General features: G+C 36.2%; 1 protein-coding gene across 11 annotated transcripts in view; it reads left to right on the plus strand.

Annotated features, from left to right (window-relative positions):
• The first annotated feature begins 5,199 nt into the window (after window positions 1-5,199).
• The window catches only part of tex2 (testis expressed 2), a 61,224-nt gene continuing 46,029 nt past the window's right edge, over window positions 5,200-20,394 (plus strand). For 3 of the 11 annotated variants that reach the window (XM_081385018.1, XM_081385032.1, XM_081385019.1), the window contains exon 1: window positions 5,232-5,370. The gene's annotated coding sequence lies outside the window, so the exon portion shown is untranslated. Of the gene's footprint in view, window positions 5,652-11,665; window positions 11,825-14,208; window positions 14,228-19,123; window positions 19,210-20,394 lie in introns of those variants that run through there. The other 8 variants (XM_081385023.1, XM_081385022.1, XM_081385024.1 and 5 more) reach the window with 8 other exon arrangements.

Consider the following 20,394-nt stretch of genomic DNA (forward strand, 5'->3'; position numbering starts at 1 on the left):
TTATTTCTAATCATTTTAAATAACCAGCTATTATCCGTTAATATTCATGAAGAATATAGACAAATTTTATATTACTGTGATTGTCTAGATTGGCAATATGTGGGTATTAGTATTTATTTATATTTTTTTGCAACACATGTAATGTTTTAACTCTTGTGTGGTGTTCAAAACCCTATAACACCGGGGATCTTAAAAAATAGCTTATAAATCTCTCATTATACTATATTTTCACCCAATATTGGATTCAACCTTTTTGTCAACTTGTTCTCTTTCAATTAGGACTGGTTTTATATTTCTATTTGCATCTGAATAATCGTAGGCCTCATGTATTTGACAGTAGGGATCAAATTTTTGGAGAAAAAAACATTATTTTTGAATAATTTTGGAAATCTTAAATAAAATCTGAAGAAAATTGGCACTGTTGATCATACTAGTCTACTTTAATTTTTCACCAGGAATTTTGTTTAGAAAAACTTTTATTTTGTACAAAATGGCACATTGTCACACTCGTGATGTTCCCGGTCAAAAATGACCAGCCTACAAAAAATAGCTTATAAATCACTTGTTATACTATATTATCACCCAATATTGGATTCAATCTTTTTGTTAACTTGTTCTTTTTCGATTTGGACTGGTTTTATATTTCTATTTGCATCTGAATAATCGTAGGCCTCATGTAATTGAGAGTAGGCATCTCATTTTTTGAGTAAAAAAACCATTATTTTTGAATAATTTTGGAAATATTAAACACTACTGTATTTTTTTAACAACATTTTTGCAGTAAACTTTAAAGAAGATCTACATTTTTATTAATGGAGATAACATGAAAAATTTGGAAAATACACTTTTAACATGAAAATGACTTGGAATCAGCGCTATAGCCAGTAGATGGCAGCGGAGGACCACTCACTTGCCATTTCCACTCCCTTTTATAGTTCTTTTTGCGTGTTTTGCTTTTGATTTATTATAAAATGAATATGGTAACACTTCAAATTAAACATTAATGTATTAGCTTACGTGAACTAATCATGAGCAATACATTTGTTACAGTATTAATTAATCTTTGTTAATGTTGTGCTGTTCATGTTAGTTCACAGTGCATTAATGTGATTGATTACTATGCGTGAAGAAAACTACTCACTAGAAAACATGAACATCCCAGTTAATTTAGAATGGACAACATTAAGGTTTTAACACATAGCGTTATACACACTTGCACACATATTCGTTTCCGTCTGGAAACCATGTGGAAGAAAGAGGCAGAGAAAGAGAGTTAGAGAGAACATGACCTCATCGAATAGCAGCTCCTTTTCATATTCATTCTTGCTGTGCACATCAAAGACTTTCAAAGGCAACCAAGAAAAATATTCCTTCACAGCGCACCTGATCTGAGCAGGAAAGATCTGGATTATGATATGCAAATGGGGCTTTGTTATCTGAGCTGACATTCATTATGAAAGCAAGCTTTCTCTCGCGCTGACTCTCTCTGTGCACGTCGGCCACCCTGTGCTCTTATTTAACATCAAAAGGTTACAAACAACAAAGCGAGGCCTTGTTGAAAACCTTGAGCTCTGAAGCGGTGTGTGTGTGTGTGTGTGTGTGTGTGTGAGCGGTCAGCTGATGGTTGGACATAAAGTAAACGTCACCAAGTTGGCAGGGCTTTATGGGATAATAAACGCAAAATCAAAAGTAGCCTATAAGAAATATATACACTTTATTTGGTAACACTTTATTTTACAGTGTCCTTGTTGCATATGTACTTACCGTAGTAATAACAGTAAATTAGGCATAATTACATGCAACTAACCCTCAACCAAATCCTAATCCTGTTAGCGTTAATGACAATTGTTAAACAATGACACTTTAAAATAAAGTGTAACCTACGGTGTAATTATATATTTAAGTACTGAGTAATATTAATTAACTAAATGTACTTACTATAGGGTTAGGGTAGGATTAGGATTTGGTTGAGGGTTAGTTGCATGTAATTATGCATAATTTACTGTTATTACTACGGTAAGTACATGTAACATATGTAACAAGCGACTCCTACCATTGTTTGCATTGTGAAATTATTTCCATGACACATTTACCTGCCAGTTCTTATTACTATAACACACACACACACACACACACACACACACACACACACACACACACACACACACACACACACACACAAATATTTTCATTATTTACATTTTGTATAAGTACTTTCTCATTCCTATAATTACTTATGTTCTATATACATATGCTGATTTAAAAAAAAAAAGTTACAGTACTTTTTCATTTCTGTAATTTAGAAAAAGAAAATGGTTCAATATACCATAACCCTGTCACCGGCCCACCGGTGGGCCCACAGACATTACATATTTTAAATAGTAATATCCTATACTAAACCTAAACTAATCTTGACAAAACATATATAATTTGAAAGCTTACAATATGTAATTCCAATTATGATTTTCAAAATAAATTACAGAGGAGCCGTAATTTATCAATTGGCAACAAGAATATGTTCATAGGCGTGTTCAGACCTTTATTTTGAAATAGCGATGGACACGAAAAATCACGAAAGAATGGTAGAAACCTCAGTTTGTTTTCATGCCAAGAGTTCAAAAGATAACATCCATTCAGTTATTTATTTATTTTTTAGAAAAAGGGGTCTGAAAATGTTTTAAATATAAAAAAAAAAAAAAAAAAATAGATTCACCATTTGTGTTGTGGCAGCGAGCTATAACGCACATATGTGTTCTTTTTATGTGTTTATTAGAGGTTGAATTCATATCAGAATCTGCCAAACATCCCATACTACTTCTGAATAGGATGTCTACTTAATAAATTGTATGAAATTTATTTCACTACTACACTACTTTAAAACAAGACCAAACATACGGCTATATTCCAAAGCATTCTTGAATTACAACCATTTAAGTTCGGGATGTGCATTTTCATGTCTATTAAAATAGGCTAAAATAAAATAAAATGGTGGGGGTGCGTTGGGGGGGCACTTAAGGGGTTAATAATGTGTGGATCTGTTGTTAACCTGTAATGTGCTTGAAACGAAAATTCTTTATTCATCATAATGTAAGATATTTTTGAAGAAGAAATTTTTTGGTCGCCATTGACTTTTATTATATAGAGAAAAACGTTTCTAATTTCTCAAAAGATTTTCTGGTAACACTTTAGGCTACAGTAAGGTTCATTAGTTAACATTAGTTAATGTATTAACTAACATGAACTAACCAAGAGAAATACATTTGTTACTGCAATTAGTTAATCTTTGTTAATGTTAATATAAATCCAGCTGTTTGTTTGTTCATGTTAATTCACAGCGCATTAACTAATGTTAACAAATACAACCTTTGGTTTTAATAATGTATTAATAAATGTTGAAATTAATATTAACTAAGATGAATGAAGAAGTATTGTTCATTCTTAGTATTAACTAAGGTAGTTAAATAATGTTAACTAATTAACCTTATTATAAAGAAAGTCAAAACAGTGTTATGAAAATGGCGTCGTAAAAAAACTTAATGTTGCTATATATATATATATATATATATATATATATATATATATATATATATATATATATATATATATTCTTTATTGACATTTTTATTGTGTCACATGAACACTGAGCATTTCTTCGCCAGATTCCTCATGACGTCAGCTGTCATGAAAACATGTCTTTTATGACTCCTCCATATACATTAAAGATGTTTGAGCAGGTAATAGAGGTGTCTCTCTTCTCTTGAGTTATTAGTTCACTGAGGAGTTTGTGACTAAAGTGTGAAGTTTATTATTATCATAGTTCAGCTTTCAGCGGGAGTCTCTGAGACTTTGATCTCGATCACGGATAAATGTCTTCTGGGAGACACTGAGCTGCTGGAAACAGGACAACATCAGTTATTAACACACACACACACACACACACACACACACACACACACACACACACACACACACACACACACACACACACACACACACTCTCTCTCTCTCTCTCTCTCTCTCTCTCTCTGTCTCTCTCTCTATGTCTCTCTCTCTCAATAGGGAATAAGTAGGGAATATTATTAATAATAATAAATAAAGATTATAATACAGAAATTATGTAACAACTGAACTTATAAACAACATGTGTGTAGGTCTCTCTCTCTCTCTCTCACAAGAGATGAAATACTATAAAAAGTAAATCAAGTATCGTAAAGAAAGCACATCTGTACCTATTTAAAATGTTTAGCTTATGAGCGAATGACTTTCAGCTCAATTTAACCAGTACAAACACAAAATGATTGAAAAATATACCAAATTGCTATTTCGACAAACAAAAGTTGTAATAATTAAATAATAATAATAAAACATGCTCTGAAATGCTCCGTTTGAGTCTGTACCTATGTGAGTTTAGTGAAATAAACTATTATTCACACATTATATTAACTCCTTTTATTGTTAGTTTAGTTGTAGTTCATTAATTCCTTCCAGCTTTACTGAAGCTTTCCAGCTTTTCCTCATATATTGTGTTATATTATCAGTGATCACTAGATGGAGCTGATTTATTACATACAGTCTTCAAATCTGTTCTTCTTCACCTCCTCGAAAGAAAGCAAACTGCTGAATATATCAACAGCTCATCTCATCTTAGTCTTATCATTTTAAACTTTGAGGTTATAGATATATTCAGCGTGTTTTAATAAATCATAAATCTCAGGTCTCCAAAGATTGCATGCCATAAGTGTTGAAGAAGTTTATTTAGATGATATGAGTTGGTTTAATTAGCTACATTAAGCTACTTAAGAAAGTTTAACATGTTCCTGTTCAAATAAGGAGACATGTGAGAGAGTTAAGAGAGGTTGATGAGGGTTTAAAGGCGACGAAGAGACTACACATGATGGGAATTAGAGTGTTTACAGATTCCCTAATAATATAATATAATATAATATAATATAATATAATATAATATAATATAATATAATATAATATAATATAATATAATATAATATAATATAATATAATAACACATCCAGCAAGGGGCGCTCTGCCCTTTCGTTCGTCCAGTCTCACCAAAACAAACATACGCCCTTCCAGCAGACATTTTAATCCAGCACAGAGTGAGTGAACGCAGACGTGTATCTCGATCACCCGCGGATCATCGTTCGATTGCTCTCGTTCGATTGCTCTCGTCTGGGGGTCTGTGAGGTTTATTTGCGCTCCGCTTCCCTGTGATGTGCGGCTGTCACTGGATTATAAACATTAGAAACTCAGACATGATCGCCGCCACGAGCGGGATCGATCGCATCGAGTATATAACGTGTTGGATGCTGGATTCTGCGTGTAGTTTCGGCAGGATAATGAAGAAGTGTAATGGTAAGAGATCGCGCCCTACACGCCCATCATCATCATCATCATCATCCTCCTCATCTGTGTGTCGTTGCTAAGCCGCATCTCCGTCTCGAGACAGCCGAGTACCATAGCAACCGTGAATCTTCACTGATGACCTGTGAGTGTCATCATCTGTTGATGCGTCGCGTGCGATTAATACGCGTCGGAAACTGACTGACAGCTGTTAGATGACTTACAGAGAGAGCCAGGAGGTAATTTGGCATAATTACCATATTCATAAACCATGATACTTCAAAGATTAGGAGGTACGTGTCCTATTACCTTGTAATTATTGAGTTATGTGAGCAGAAACGTTGTATAAGCGCGTTACATCTCCTGAATATGTTTTATCAACATGGTAGCATATCCATAGTAGGCTACAATGGTACTTTATTAGTGATTATATAATTATTTTTGGCTAAGTGAATCATATTCAGGACTAAAATACCATAGAAATCACAGTGATTGTTACAGTAAAATTGTGTGTGACTCGCTCTCAGCCGTCCATTATTAATCAAAAACAGAAGTTTCTTCCATAATATCCTACTTTTCAAAACAATAAGCAGATTAACGAACTAAAAGTGAAAGGGATTTTCAGTGTAGACCTTAGAGAAATATGTTTACATTCATAAATCAATGCTCTAAAAATAGAAAATGTCTGTTTTGCGTTGTAAACACAGATTCAAGGCCAGGATAACTGGGTAATAGCCCATTTACCCGTTTCAACACTTGTTTATGTGTAATTCTTACAGTTGCCAATGAGTAGGTAAGTCTTTTTTATTTCTATAGCATTTTTCCAGAGCAAAGTGCTTTACATCCGAATATAAAAACTTAAAGTAGCCTAACGATTAATCGCGATCCAAAATAAAAGTTTGTGTTTACATAATATATGTGTGTACGGTGTTGCATAATAATTTTTTTTATAAATAAATACACACTCACGCATGTATATATTTATGAAAAATGTGTTATTCATATATATATATAAAAAATATAAAATATTTATATATAATATATATATATATATAATATATACTGTATATATATATAGAATATATATATATATAATACATGCAAATATTTCTATACTTGTGTTTGTGTTTGTATACAAAATATTTATACTCAGTACATTATGTAAACAAACTTTTATTTTGGATCACGATTAATTGCGATTAATCATTGCCCAGTACTAACAAAATAAGAGTGACAGACATTATAAACAGACAATCAGATAGAAATGAGCAAGTTTAAGCAAGTGGGTTTTCTTTTAGCTACTTATTAAAAGTGTCCCCAGATCTTAAATCCAAAGGGAGAGCGAGGGACGGCAAACAAGATTCCTGCTGGAATTATAATGTTGCAACAACTCTTTTATATAAACAGGAGCTCGACCGACACAATCACAAGAATCTTAAACCGAATTATGAATTTAACTGTAAGCCAATCCAAAGATATTAAAACTGGTGTTGCACGTGAAAAGAGAATTACAGTAATCAAGGCGAGTGGGAATGAAAGCAAAGTTGAGTTTTAGATTATTTTATTGAGTCAGAAGAACTTTATGCACTTTACGTATATGATTTATTCATACAAAGTTCATCACTAATAACAGCATCTATTCCACCAAGCATATCAACATTAACATCCATAAACATCCATAACCGTGCCAAACACACAGAAATATATTTACTATTAAAACAAGCTCAATTGTGAAGGAAAAAAGAAAAGAAAACATTTTCTTTACTGAAGCAATAAGATTTAAAGTGACGGTCCCCCCCCCCAACCCCCCCCCCCCCCCCCCCCCAAAAAAACTTTGGTTAATCTTCGAAGCACAAATTAAGATATTTGAATGACACCTGGGACGTTTCTGTCCCTTCATTGAAACTTAAAAGATCCAAAAAGGTTATTTACATCTGAACAATGATCGACACGCATACATAAAGCACATCGCACACGCACTGATGCTCTCGTGTGCTTATTAAAAATGTGTTTCAAAGATTGTCCAATTAAAGTCTGATGGGTCTTAAAGTCTTAACATGAGCGTGAGTAAATTATAAAAGCCGTCATATATCACATGGTCATGTTCATGATAACACAGAGAGGAAGTGTTGTATTGCTGAATTCACAGTTCACAATACTTGTTGCTTTAAAAACCAGTTACTACGTAAAAAGAAAAGAAAACTATACTAAACCATTTTTTTTTCTCTCTGTCTTTCCCATTCAGTTCATGTTCAATTCAGAATAGGTTCAAAAGGAACAATATAGTGTTGATAAAGCTAAGAATAAAGTTAATTTCTTTGAACATTGGACTACTGACATCTGCAGTGTTGGACAGAGACTGATATTATGCTGTCTCACACACACACACACACACACACACACACACACATTCAGAAGTGCACCTTTATTTGCTGTGTTCAAAAGTGTGTGTCTCATTAAAGCTGCATGAGCGTTTTGTGTGTGTGTGTTAGTGTTGAGTGACAGGACTAAAGCAGAGCTCTCTGCAGTCAGTGCACACGTTATGACCTGCGTTTGGGTTATGCGTTGGGTCATTTTTAACCCAACATTATTGAGTGAATAGTCATCGAGTCAGTTGTTGACTTGACATACAATGAGAGTACAGTGGGTCCAATTGCTTGTTCTTGGAAGAGTTTAATGAGAAATGCTCACTCTTTTATTGCTCAGGATACTTCTTACACTGAAAAAAACGTTGGGTTATTTTTTTTAACCCAACCGTTGGGTTACACTTATCATTCATTACAATTGTCATTTATTCTCATTGAATATTACTATTATTGAATAGTGAGTCCACATTACAATTTAGAGAGATCTGTTATCAGAGGAAACTGTCTAAGTTATGTATTTCAGAAATGTACATATATACAAAATCATAGTTAGCGAAAAAAGTATTAATTTAAATAATGTATAATTGAATGCAGTAACAATAAGCTCATTGAAGTAATGAATACCTAGCATTGAATGTAGCATTAAAACGTTGCATGTTGATTCATTATGTTGGGTTATTTTCCAAATATGTTGGGTCATTTTAAATATTTCTAGTAATAACCCGGCTGTTGGGTTAAACAACCCACAGTTGGGAAGGCGCTATACCACCCCATAGTTGGGTTACTCGTTGGGTCATTTTTAACCCAACGTTATTGAGTGAATAGTCATCGAGTCAGTTGTGGACACACGCTAAGAGTACAGATCGCCTGTTCTCGGGAGAGTTTGATGAGAAATGTTAGAGTTTGTGTTGAGATGTCTGACGTTTGATTGCAGATAAATCTGAGCACAGGTTTGAGCCTCTCGAGGAGAAACCTGAGATCACTGCAGTCTTTCTCTGGCAGTGCAGAAGGAAAACCTGTAGACTTAGAGGGCTGTTTACACGACACCGCTTTCAACTAAAAACGTAACACTTTGTATGTGTTTTGGACATACGTTTAGACGACAACGGCGTTTTGGGCGCCTGAAAACGCACACTTTTGAAAACGGGTTTCAAAGTGCAAGTTTTTGAAAACAGTCTCCGTGTAAAACGACAAAATCGTGAATCTCTGAAGACGATGACGTCATGCGTGTTACGTGTTCAGTCTATAGTGTTTCATCGCCATCTACTGGCCTAGCAGAAGAATACAGCGTTTTTAGCCGTTTTCAAGGATCCGTGTGAACGGGATCGTTTTGACAATGGTGTCGTCTGTACGCGGAAAACTCAAAGGAAAAACTTCTCCGTTTTAAGCATATCGTCGTCGAGTAAACGTACCCTTAATAGTTCAGCCTGCAAAAAATGAAGATTCTGTCATCAGTTAGTGTCGTTCCAAACGTGTGTGACATTCTTTCCTCAACACAGAAGATAATAATTTGAAGAATGTTTCAGCTGGTTTTGTCTGTATTATAAAAGTCAAAGGGATCCAAACCTTTCAAGCTCCAAAAAGGACAGAAATGTAGCATGAAATTGATCCATATATGGCTACAAGTCTCGTGAAGCAACACATTTTATTATGATAAGCAGTTCAATATTTAATGCCTTAACTGACTCTCAAATCAATGCATTGATCAATGCTCTCATTCCCAAACTACGTCAAATGCCGTGAGTTGGGCACATGACTTGCAAGAACTAATGTGGTTCACCGTGAGATGATGTTTGACATTGTGAGTTTCAACTTTCATAATGTGAACTTCTGTTTATGTTTCGCTGAAGAAAGAAATTTGGAACAACATGAGGGAGAGAAAGTGATGACAGGATTTACACTTTTGGGTGAACTATTTAATTCCATTGCTGTCTAGGAGAAACTTTAATGTTCTCCATAATACTTATTTTAAAGATGTCTGATTTTGTTTTGGAGTATCCTACAATTCATAGATGCCACCCTACGTCACTACAAATAGAACGCCGCCATATTTGCGACCGACTCGCCCGGTATGGCCGCCCAAACTGCCCATTTGAATGAGAGAGAGAGACAGAGATACCTGGAGAAAATTTCTATGTTAGGCTCCGATCCTTATTTTTTACCCCCAGTTTTCTTTAGTCCATTATTATCTGCCCCAGGCTTGGCCTTTCATGATATAGAAATACTTAAGTCATAGAGCTTCATGGCGCGCGTTCATGAGAGTCGAGGCGATGTCATGAATGAATCTATGAATCTGCAGCTGTTCGGCTGGCATGAATGAATCTATCTAATCCGTCCATCAGCACAGCCAGAGACATCAGCCGAATATCATAAAAGACTGCCATATCTGTCCGAAAGAACAGATGTTCAATTACAGAGAGAAGGTTTAATACACACAAATATCGAAATGAAAGAATCTTTCGAGTCGAATCTTTTTGTATGATTCGGCTGCGATTAAAAGCTATCAAGAGGTAAGCTCAGTGATTATAATATAACGACTTAAATTGCAGTTTGTTCGTCACATAAAGCTATCATATGAATAAATAACGATATTAATATAACGGACGAGTCATATTAGATCACTTTTATGATACTTTTGTGATGTTTTTTTTGTATTTTATTATTATTATTTTTTGCGCGACAGCACCAGTAGGCTAATGTTACTCATTCACTTTAATTACATCGACAAGAAGAGTCTCCATTAGGCTACATATTCAAAAATGTCCCTTTGTCTTCCACGGAAAGTAAACTTAAGGATTTGCACATGAAGGTGAGTAAATGACGGCAGAATTAGCATTTTGGAAGAACTAGTCCTTTAATATGCATTTCAAGGCTGAGATTATGCATCGTCTGCATAGCTAACGTTAACGTTACTTACACAAAATTACATCTAAAGCGCATGTGACGAAGACAATATCTTTATGAACTTCAGAAAAATATTTATTAGATTTAGGTAGGTATTAACTGACAGACAGACAGACAGACAGTTATATTCAAAACAACCCCAAATCTTACTAACTTACCATGATAAACTAACCCTAACCCTAACTAAATAGAATTTTATGAAGTTTAGTGACAACATGTTACAATGTTTACATTGTACAATGATTGGTAGGATACAGTTTTTATTATTGCTTGACAAAAATTTCAAGATTTCATTTCCATTCTTGTCATTTGATTCCGATTTTGATTCAATATTGACTAATTTGGATACATGTTTATTTTAAATTTTATTAAAAAGAAATTAATCTCACCTAATGCTGTAAACATAGAGGGCATTAAATATAATGCAGTTTTTGTTATAATAACAATTATTTAATGACATAAGTAAAAATATAATAAATATGTAATATAGTGCTCAGCAAAATCTCCTCTATAGCTATTTTTTCTATTCAATTAGCATGCTATGGTCATAATTAAATGGCTTTCCTGAGGTAAATGTAACATTATGTGACATAATTGTTCTCCTGCTGTTATATGGACCTCTTTCCGTGGTTGAAAAACACTAATTGGTCGATATTATGAATACTTTCGGTAAGTTGTACTGCATCTTTAAATAAAAAGTAACAGATGATCGGTTCACGTGTACTTGAACTGAGGCGCTCAGCGATCTGTCACGTCACATTTACAAGCGCCAAATGTATTTTTGTCTGAATTTCGTAATAAAATTGACGGAATCTAAGAGCTGAGAATTAGTTTCATATTAAAAGTACCTCTTTGCTCCGCAATTTTTCTGTGCGTGAGAAAATGGATGTGTGGCGTGAGAGCATGTGAAAAGTGTCAATTGCGTGAGTCAGTCTCACGCTCAATGCGTGAGAGTTGGCAGCCCTATTAACCACAAACCAACATGAGGCTTCGTCTTTTAAATAAATGATTCTCTCTTCTCTCTTCTTTTGGTATAGAATAAAATACCAGTTCAGGGTTCCTCTTTCGGCTGTTGTTGCAGCAACTGCACAACATATTGCAGGCATTACTGAGACCGCCGCGGTCGCAAAGATGGTGGCGCGCCAAGCTACAGTGACGTCATGTGAATCGAATGAATAGGTTTACATGCATCTAAGGTAAAAAATAAATAAAAAAACACATACATTTTCTCATAATTGAATTCATTGTAGCATCTGCTCTTTTCTCACAGTGTCGTTGGTGCATTCAAATATTCCCTCTTTCTCTGCTGTGATTGGTCAATGACCCAGTCTGTTGTGATTGGTCTACTCGGCTCTGATTGGTCACATGGCCCAGTCTGTTGTGATTGGTTTACTCTGCTCTGATTGGTCAGATGGTCCAGTCTGTTGTGATTGGTTTACTCTGCTCTGATTGGTCAGATGGTCCAGTCTGTTGTGATTGGTGTACTCTACTCTGATTGGTCAGATGACCCAGTCTGTTGTGATTGGTCTACTCTGCTCTGATTGGTCAGATGGTCCAGTCTGTTGTGATTGGTCTACTCTGTTCTGATTGGTCAGATGGCCCAGTCTGTTGTGATTGGTCTACTCTGCTCTGATTGGTCAGATGACCCAGTCTGTTGTGATTGGTCTACTCTGCTCTGATTGGTCAGATGACCCAGTGTTATGTTGTGATTGGTCTACTCTGCTCTGATTGGTCAGATGACCCAGTCTGTTGGGATTGGTCTACTCTGCTCTGATTGGTCAGATGGCCCAGTCTGTTGTGATTGGTCTACTCTGCTCTGATTGGTCAGATGACCCAGTCTGTTGTGATTGGTCTACTCTGCTCTGATTGGTCAAATGGCCCAGTCTGTTGTGATTGGTCTACTCTGCTCTGATTGGTCAGATGACCCAGTGTTATGTTGTGATTGGTCTACTCTGCTCTGATTAGTCAGATGACCCAGTCTGTTGTGATTGGTCTACTCTGCTCTGATTAGTCAGATGACCCAGTCTGTTGTGATTGGTCTACTCTGCTCTGATTAGTCAGATGACCCAGTGTTATGTTGTGATTGGTCTACTCTGCTCTGATTGGTCAGATGACCCAGTGTTATGTTGTGATTGGTCTACTCTGCTCTGATTGGTCAGATGACCCAGTGTTATGTTGTGATTGGTCTACTCTGCTCTGATTAGTCAGATGACCCAGTCTGTTGTGATTGGTCTACTCTGCTCTGATTGGTCAATGACCCAGTCTGTTGTGATTGGTCTACTCTGCTCTTATTGGTCAGATGACCCAGTCTGTTGTGATTGGTCTACTCTGCTCTGATTGGTCAATGACCCAGTCTGTTGTGATTGGTCTACTCTGCTCTGATTGGTCAATGACCCAGTCATTGTGTCAGTGAGAGTGGAATTCCTGACGACTCATTTAGGCAGTTCAGAATCTGCTCTTTCTTTTGGGCGACGATAACTTTTATCTGCACTCTGATCTTTTACATTTAAAAAACAGCTGTATTACACACTGCATGAAAGGTAACATCCAGAAAAGCATAATAGGGATTAAAGAGAATTTATTTGTGATTCTTTTTTGTGCGTGTGTGTGATTTTTCTCATCAAATACAGCTGCTGCATTTTATGATGGAGCATCAACAAGCATTTACCATGTTTTTGGCAAATGTAAAGTGTGTTTGTGTGGTGTGATGCATGAAATTGTCATCATCCATAATAATGATTATACACTTTAAATATGAAACGGTAATGTAGTGTTGTGTGTCTATGCCATCCGCAGGCTTTTGTTGTGTGATCCATGACACCATACTCAGACTGGAGACTGAATGTGGCAGAGGTCTCAACATAAGTGCTAAAATTGTGATTGTGAACTTGTATTGATTTCAAGGCACCTTTAGGGAATTGATCCAGTCTTTACATTCATGACACTCCGCTCTGATGCAGTTTTACACCATATGTGACGCAAGTGCACAGGGGATAGTGACAGAGACGGCCACGCCCTTACATTATGCTTTGAGGTGGAATATAGATGCACAAAAACAGCCACGCATTTGCACTTTGGTGAATATGAAAGTCTCCACCAGGATAGAGTAAAATAAACTGTAGGCTAGCTTCTGTATCACTCACCTTTTGACTAATGTTATAGTGTCCCAAAAGTCGGTATTTGTGGTTTGTTCATGCCATGTCGTAAATACCGTAATTACACGTTTTCCACTTAAAAACGGTTCACGTCCTTGTACATCTCATAATTACAACGTGTAAACTAGGCCTGTCGCGATAGTCGATAAGTCGATTAATCGCACGATAAAAAAAAATGAGCTCGATAATTTTTCCGGCCGCGATAATTCCATTTGCATGCTTGTTTGTTTTCCTCGTCTCTCTCTCTCTCTACCAAAGAGACTGGATGACCACCCTCGCTCGGTTCTTTAGCGTATAGGAGGAGTGAACCCTCTTGTTGTCAGTTGCATGGACTTTGTGTGGGAAGGCGGCTCCGCGGCGCTTGTCAGTCACATGGTCTTTGTATGGGAAAGCGCCAGCGGAACTGTTTGCGGCTACTGCCGGGAGAGAGAGAAGACGCTAGTTGTGAGTTGCGACAGCGAGCCCGATCACATGAAAATGCGTATCTATACCACGAATGTTATTTCTCGTGCCATTTATACGCCAAAAATAGTTTTTGCGTGCATATGATACGCTCTTTATGGCGTGTAATACGCACGCACTCCTCACCCCTAATCCTAACCAGGTATTTTCACTGCGTAGCATACACACGCAATAAAGTGCGTCTCCGTCTTCCCGATAGTACACAATCACTTGACAAAGTGACAGGAGGACAAAGTAACAGGAGTAACAGTGCAAAATTGTGCGATATGGCTTGTTGAGGCTTTTTTTTTTAAGTTGTTTACAAAGGTCCTAACTGTCAGTTTTGCCTGTTATGGAATGTATCACTATTTAATAATGTCTAAAGCCTAATGTTTAATATTTTTTGAAGTGCAATTTTGTTTCATTTTATTTATTAACAGACATTTATTTTGTTAACAGACACTAAGAGTCCATTGCTTTCATTGTTTTTGGTTGTTTTGTTCATTTTTTTGGATATTTAAAATGTTTTCCGTTTTAAATGTTTAATATTCTTTAGAAATAAAAGTTTATAGATCGTTGAAAAGGTGTACCTGCATTATTATGCCATTATAATTTTATTAAGTGAAAATGGTCTCAGAACGACAATATTATCGTTTATCGCGATAATTTCTTGGACAATTTATCGTCCAGCAAAATTTGTTATCGTGACAGGCCTAGTGTAAACCCGTAATTATCCGAGAGCTTCGACTTGTACCACCTGACCGCTGCAGATTCATATTGGTGTTGATAGTGTTGCCATAGAAACCCATAATTGCGAGTCAGAGAACGTGAACGAATCAGAGTAGAGAATGTCAAGGGTTGCTTTCTCGTAATTACGGCAATCACGACTTACTGTGAACGCAGCAATATATTGATTTTATCAAGCCAAACAACTGTCAAAATGACATTAGCTAAGCCCAAGACGGCCATTTTGAATTGAATGTCATTTTTTGTGGAAAAAAGCAGGATCTGAATTTTTAAATAGGCCTCAAAGTGGATTCATGTGACATTAAGCCAAGACATTGAAGATTTTTGATTTCTTGAATGGTGTTGCCATGGCTAATGATTACATTTATGGTAAAAAAAAAAAAAAAAAGAGGAAATAGGAAAAAGGCTACAGGAAGAGTGTCAATATTGAGCATTATCCAATTTAGATCTCATTGTTCCTGTGGCTTTTGTGGGTCACAGTTATAGGCCACAAACATCTGGCAGCAGAAAGTGTCTTAGAAAGACTTTACTGGCTTAATAAATGCATGTACCCAGATTGCATCTAGAGCCACTGAGTAGTGATTGCTGCTTGCAACTATATTGTTTTTTGGTTTGTTTTTGTTTTTTGATAACAATCCATAATTACTGTATACTTTAATTGTATGCAAAAGAGTCGTGTGAAAATTCAGTTAAGCGTGTCCTGAACTTTCAATGACAGAACGGAGTTGCACATGTTGCACAGGTCACGGCATGTTGAAACAGAAGCTCCTGAAATGCATCAGTAGTGTTCCTCTTTCTGTTCGTTTGAGTTTGTCTTTGGAGAAACCCTTTAGTGAGGACATGATCTGAGACACGACGGAGCTCTGTAATATTATGCATATCAACTTTTAAATTCGCTCTATATGTGTGTGTGACTCAGCATTTACTGTGTGTTAATGTGCTTACAGTTAAAGGAATATTCCAGGTTTTCAACTTGACGTCTGAGATCTGTGGCGTTCTGTCCCTCAGTTTATAACAATGATCAAAAAGTGTTGAACGTAATGCACTCACGATGGCGGTTACTTTGAAGTCTGTGGGGAGACATTCTGGAGGAGAAGATAAAAGCACAAGTTCCCATAGCTAATGGCGGAAGTATCCGGCACTTTTCGCCGTGTTCGCACCGCAGGAACTGGGAACGATTTTAGTTATACACTGTAAAACCCAATAAGTTAACTTAACTCAAACTGATTGAGGAAACTGATTGCTTCAAACCATTTAAGTTTAAAAACAAATACAAATGAGTATTTTGAACTTATATATATTGAGTCATATATTCACTCATAATTTAGTGTTGGTTTAGTCAATCATTTATTATGTAACTTGAATATTTTAAGTTCATTCCATTCATTTAGAGCTAAAATAACAAATAGGTTATTCATAAACTGTAGGTTTAAGGTCTACAGTTTTGCAGTTGCAGTTTTTGCAGTTAATATCACATTTTTTATTGTTACATTAACTTTTTTTTTTGATAAGTTAAATGTACTCATTTTGTTTAGTGACTTTCAGTGTTAGGTTTTACAGACTGACTTTTGGGGGACTAAATTAGCTCCTTCTTCAGAGTCGGGCCTAACCCAGGACAATAGGAACTACTGGTGACGTAAGTGTGTTGACTGGCCGGACACATGCCATATCAAAAACACGCACACGCCATTTTTAACACTAATTTTCCTACTGGCAGTGAGAAAAAGGGAAGCGCCCTGGTGGCTAGCTCCTGTTACTGAGTTTCTGTAACTATTCGAAGTGAAAGCCCATATTGTATAGGTTTATCAGGTTTGTACTTTGTCCACTATTTAACAGCTTTCTTACCTGTTCCCAATGGCTCTTTGCTTCAGGCTGAACTGACAGAAGAGCTGTTTCTTCACCTCCATTTGCACTAAAATACTGATCATCCAGTTTGAAATGTTGACTACAAACACAAAGGATTGTCAGATTTTGGGTTGCGTTGTTTTCTCTGTATTTATTATGATTGTTTGCAGCCTTTGGCTGCTGGATCCTTCACTGGAAACCAAAAGTAACCCACTCCCGCTAAACGTTTGCTCTTTGAATTCTTGCATCCGGGAACAATCAACACCATTATGACTAAAAGTTTGCTAAGAAGTATTTCCTACTAAAGCAAGGCGGTATTAGACTCTGGTAAGCAGATCCATAGCAGACTGGTGGCAGTGGCCTTGGATGGCAACATGCCCAGTGCATTATGGGTGTTGAAGTTTTCATACCTATTTTGCTAAAGAGCATTTTTCTATGTTTTCTCTACTGATTTAAAAACAAAATTGCTTTATTGAAAGCCGACTATGCCAGTGGTGAAGTACCCCTTTATTTTAGGAAGGAAATACAGGCATCTCAATGGTCTAATGTGTTTATTTAACTCCAAAATGATGTGATTATATGAAATAAACGTGAGCGCAACCGATCTATTGTGCATTCCACAGGCTGAGCATTTACTTGCTGATGAATTATGATAGATTTTAAGTTGTAGATGGTTGTAAGAGTGTGTATTTTATCTCCCTCGTCTGAGCCAGCTGGCATTAGGAGTACATACACATTTCAAAATAAGAGTCCTGAGGTGTGTTTCAAGCTTCTTTATAATTAAAATTCCTGCATTTTTCACAAAAACTTTATTTTTATTGAGTGCATTTACATGTACGTTCTTAACCCGATTATATGCTTATGCTTGTATATATATATTATAAGCAGGTTTCGCGCGGCATTAACCTGATTTCTGTTGGCTTATTGAAGTGCGCATGTGTGATATATGTGACAGGAACGCATCCTTACTGTTAATTTAAGCGTATGCGGACAGAGCGAGCTTTTTACAGTAAGGGCGGAGGAAATATATTGACTCTTTCTTGACCCAAAGAATGATAAAAGTGCTCTTTTAAGAAGTGGTCAGTCTAAATGCTGCATCTATAACATGCTTGAGAGGAGAATATACAGTATATATAGAGAGAGTCGTAAGTTTCCCGCTGACATGTTGCAATACTCTTCTTTGGTTTTTAATGCTTTACTTAACATCACAACCGACATAACAAATGAAATACGCGGAGTCAGATACACAAATGTATTAAGTTTTGACAACACAACCGAGAAATAACCTGATTTATTAATAAAGTCTTGTAAACACAGTTCACTTGTGTTGTCGGGTTAGTGGTTTCGCATGTAAACCGGGTTATTATTAAACAGGTTATTTCAATAAGCTGATTTTTTTCTCATTATTGGTTATTATTGGTATTTTGCTTGAAGGGGTGGTTGATTATGATTTCACTTTTCTAACTTTAGTTAGTGTGTAATGTTGCCGCTTGAGCATAAATAACATCTGCAAAGTTACAACGCTCAAAGTTCAAAGCAAAGGGAGATATTTTCTTTACACAACATTCCTCCATGGTTATTCACATCACTAAGCCTAAAATTTACATAAACCCCACCCCCTGAACCAGATTTATAGATTATCAAGGCAGAATATGCAAATCAATGACTAGAAGATAACTCCACATCAGCTTCATAAATTCATCAACTAACCGTTCAGAAATGTCCAGTTGTCTTCATGTTGTCACTTATTCTTAAATCTCGCCATCATTGTCTGACTTCGGTTTGAACATAAAAGGCTAAACGCTAAAAGTTTTTAAAGTTTCCAGTGCATGTGTGTGTGAGGTAAAAGCTCTTGAAGCTCCGCCCCCTGTGCCGGGAGCAGCAGCTCATTTGCATTTAAAGGGACAGACACAAAAACGGTGTGTTTTTGCTCACCCTCAAAAAGTGACAATTTTAACATGCTATATAAAAATATCTGTGGGGTATTTTGAGCTAAAACTTCACACACACACTCTGGGGACATCAGAGACTTATTTTACATCTTGAGAAAAGGGGCATTATACCACCCCTTTAATATACATAATAGAAAGAAAGAAAGAAAGAAAGAAAGAAAGAAAGAAAGAAAGAAAGAAAGAAAGAAAGAAAGAAAGAAAGAAAGAAAGAGAAAGAAAGAAGGGCTTCAAATTCATCATATAGATTTTAGGAGAACTAGTGTGGAAGTCTTTTTCGGTATGTTTCATGTAAACAGTGTTTCATGGATCTGTAGTTGCGTCAGGTTTCTTTCTGGTTGAACTCAGGACTCCAGAGCATGAGTCAGCAAAACTAACCAGCGTTACTGTTTTAGCTTCTCATTGCACAAGTTGAAATCAGGGATATAACTGTAGACAAAGAAGGTCTGTATGTGATTTTACCACATTAATCTCATGTTAAAATGTGAAATGTTCTGGTCTAAGTGTTATTATGGTTGTGCTTTTGACACAGTGTTATACTCTAGTGTATATTTGCCAAGTGTTTTTATCATAAACATGTTTCCCTGTGCATATCACATAGTAAATGAATCCACAGGCTGGTTTTCACTAACTGTTAAGGAGTGATTAAGCACATTTCACAGCAGGTTAGCTTTGGTTAATTCCTCTTGACCCGTGGACTCATGAGGTTCGTCAGGTCTCTAGACATTTACACTCGGTGAGCTCATTATATATAGCTCACTCTTCTCCGTACCCGTAGTTACTGCTGCTCTTTTCCATCCTCAATTCATAATTAACTAATATATGTGTAATTCAGGTCACATTCTTTCAGTTTTGCTGGATATTTGCAGTCCTAAGATCTAACAAGAATGAAGCTGAACAGTGTTATTATACATGATTGTAGAATATAGCCAAAGTATTTGGTATTTTGACCATATCTATTAATAAAAATAGCATGTTGTCAGACTGGATCAATGACATTATTTAAAATGGACACTAGTTTCTTTCTGAATAAACATACCCGCTCTTATTGTGCGTATTGTTCTAGAGAATCTAGTTTTCCCACCTCCACATTCTCCACCTCTGACACAACTTCTGGGACACAGTTAGTGTATTATGAGCTGTTGCGCACCGGCACAATGGCACTGTGTTTTCATGAGGTCAGACGTACTTTCCAAACAACATCCCATGACCTTTGTACTCCATGACAAATGCAGTGAATTATAACACACTCTGGAAAACAAACCCAGGCCATTTCACCCTAAAATTCACAGATACACAGTTAAACATTATTAACTAACTACATTTGCCCCTAAAACTTATTTTATTTAGCAAATGTAGTGTGGAAAGCTTAGGTTTCCTGGTCCAGTCCAGACATTGCATACATATAACATGTTAGAAACAAAACAATCACTGCAATAATGATCCAATCATAGACTCTTAAGCATTTGAATATTAAAATCCAAACAGAGACTTAATATGAGTGAATAATAACCTTACAATATACACAAACAGTAAAAAGAGTAGATGACATGTGTGATATGCATCACAACAAACATTACACAAAGAGATTGATTGACAGTAGGGCAGTGTAGCGTTACAGTGCATTGT

The sequence above is a fragment of the Scardinius erythrophthalmus genome (genome assembly GCF_964197995.2).
Source record: "Scardinius erythrophthalmus genome assembly, chromosome: 1".
NCBI classification, from domain to species: Eukaryota; Metazoa; Chordata; class Actinopteri; order Cypriniformes; family Leuciscidae; genus Scardinius; species Scardinius erythrophthalmus.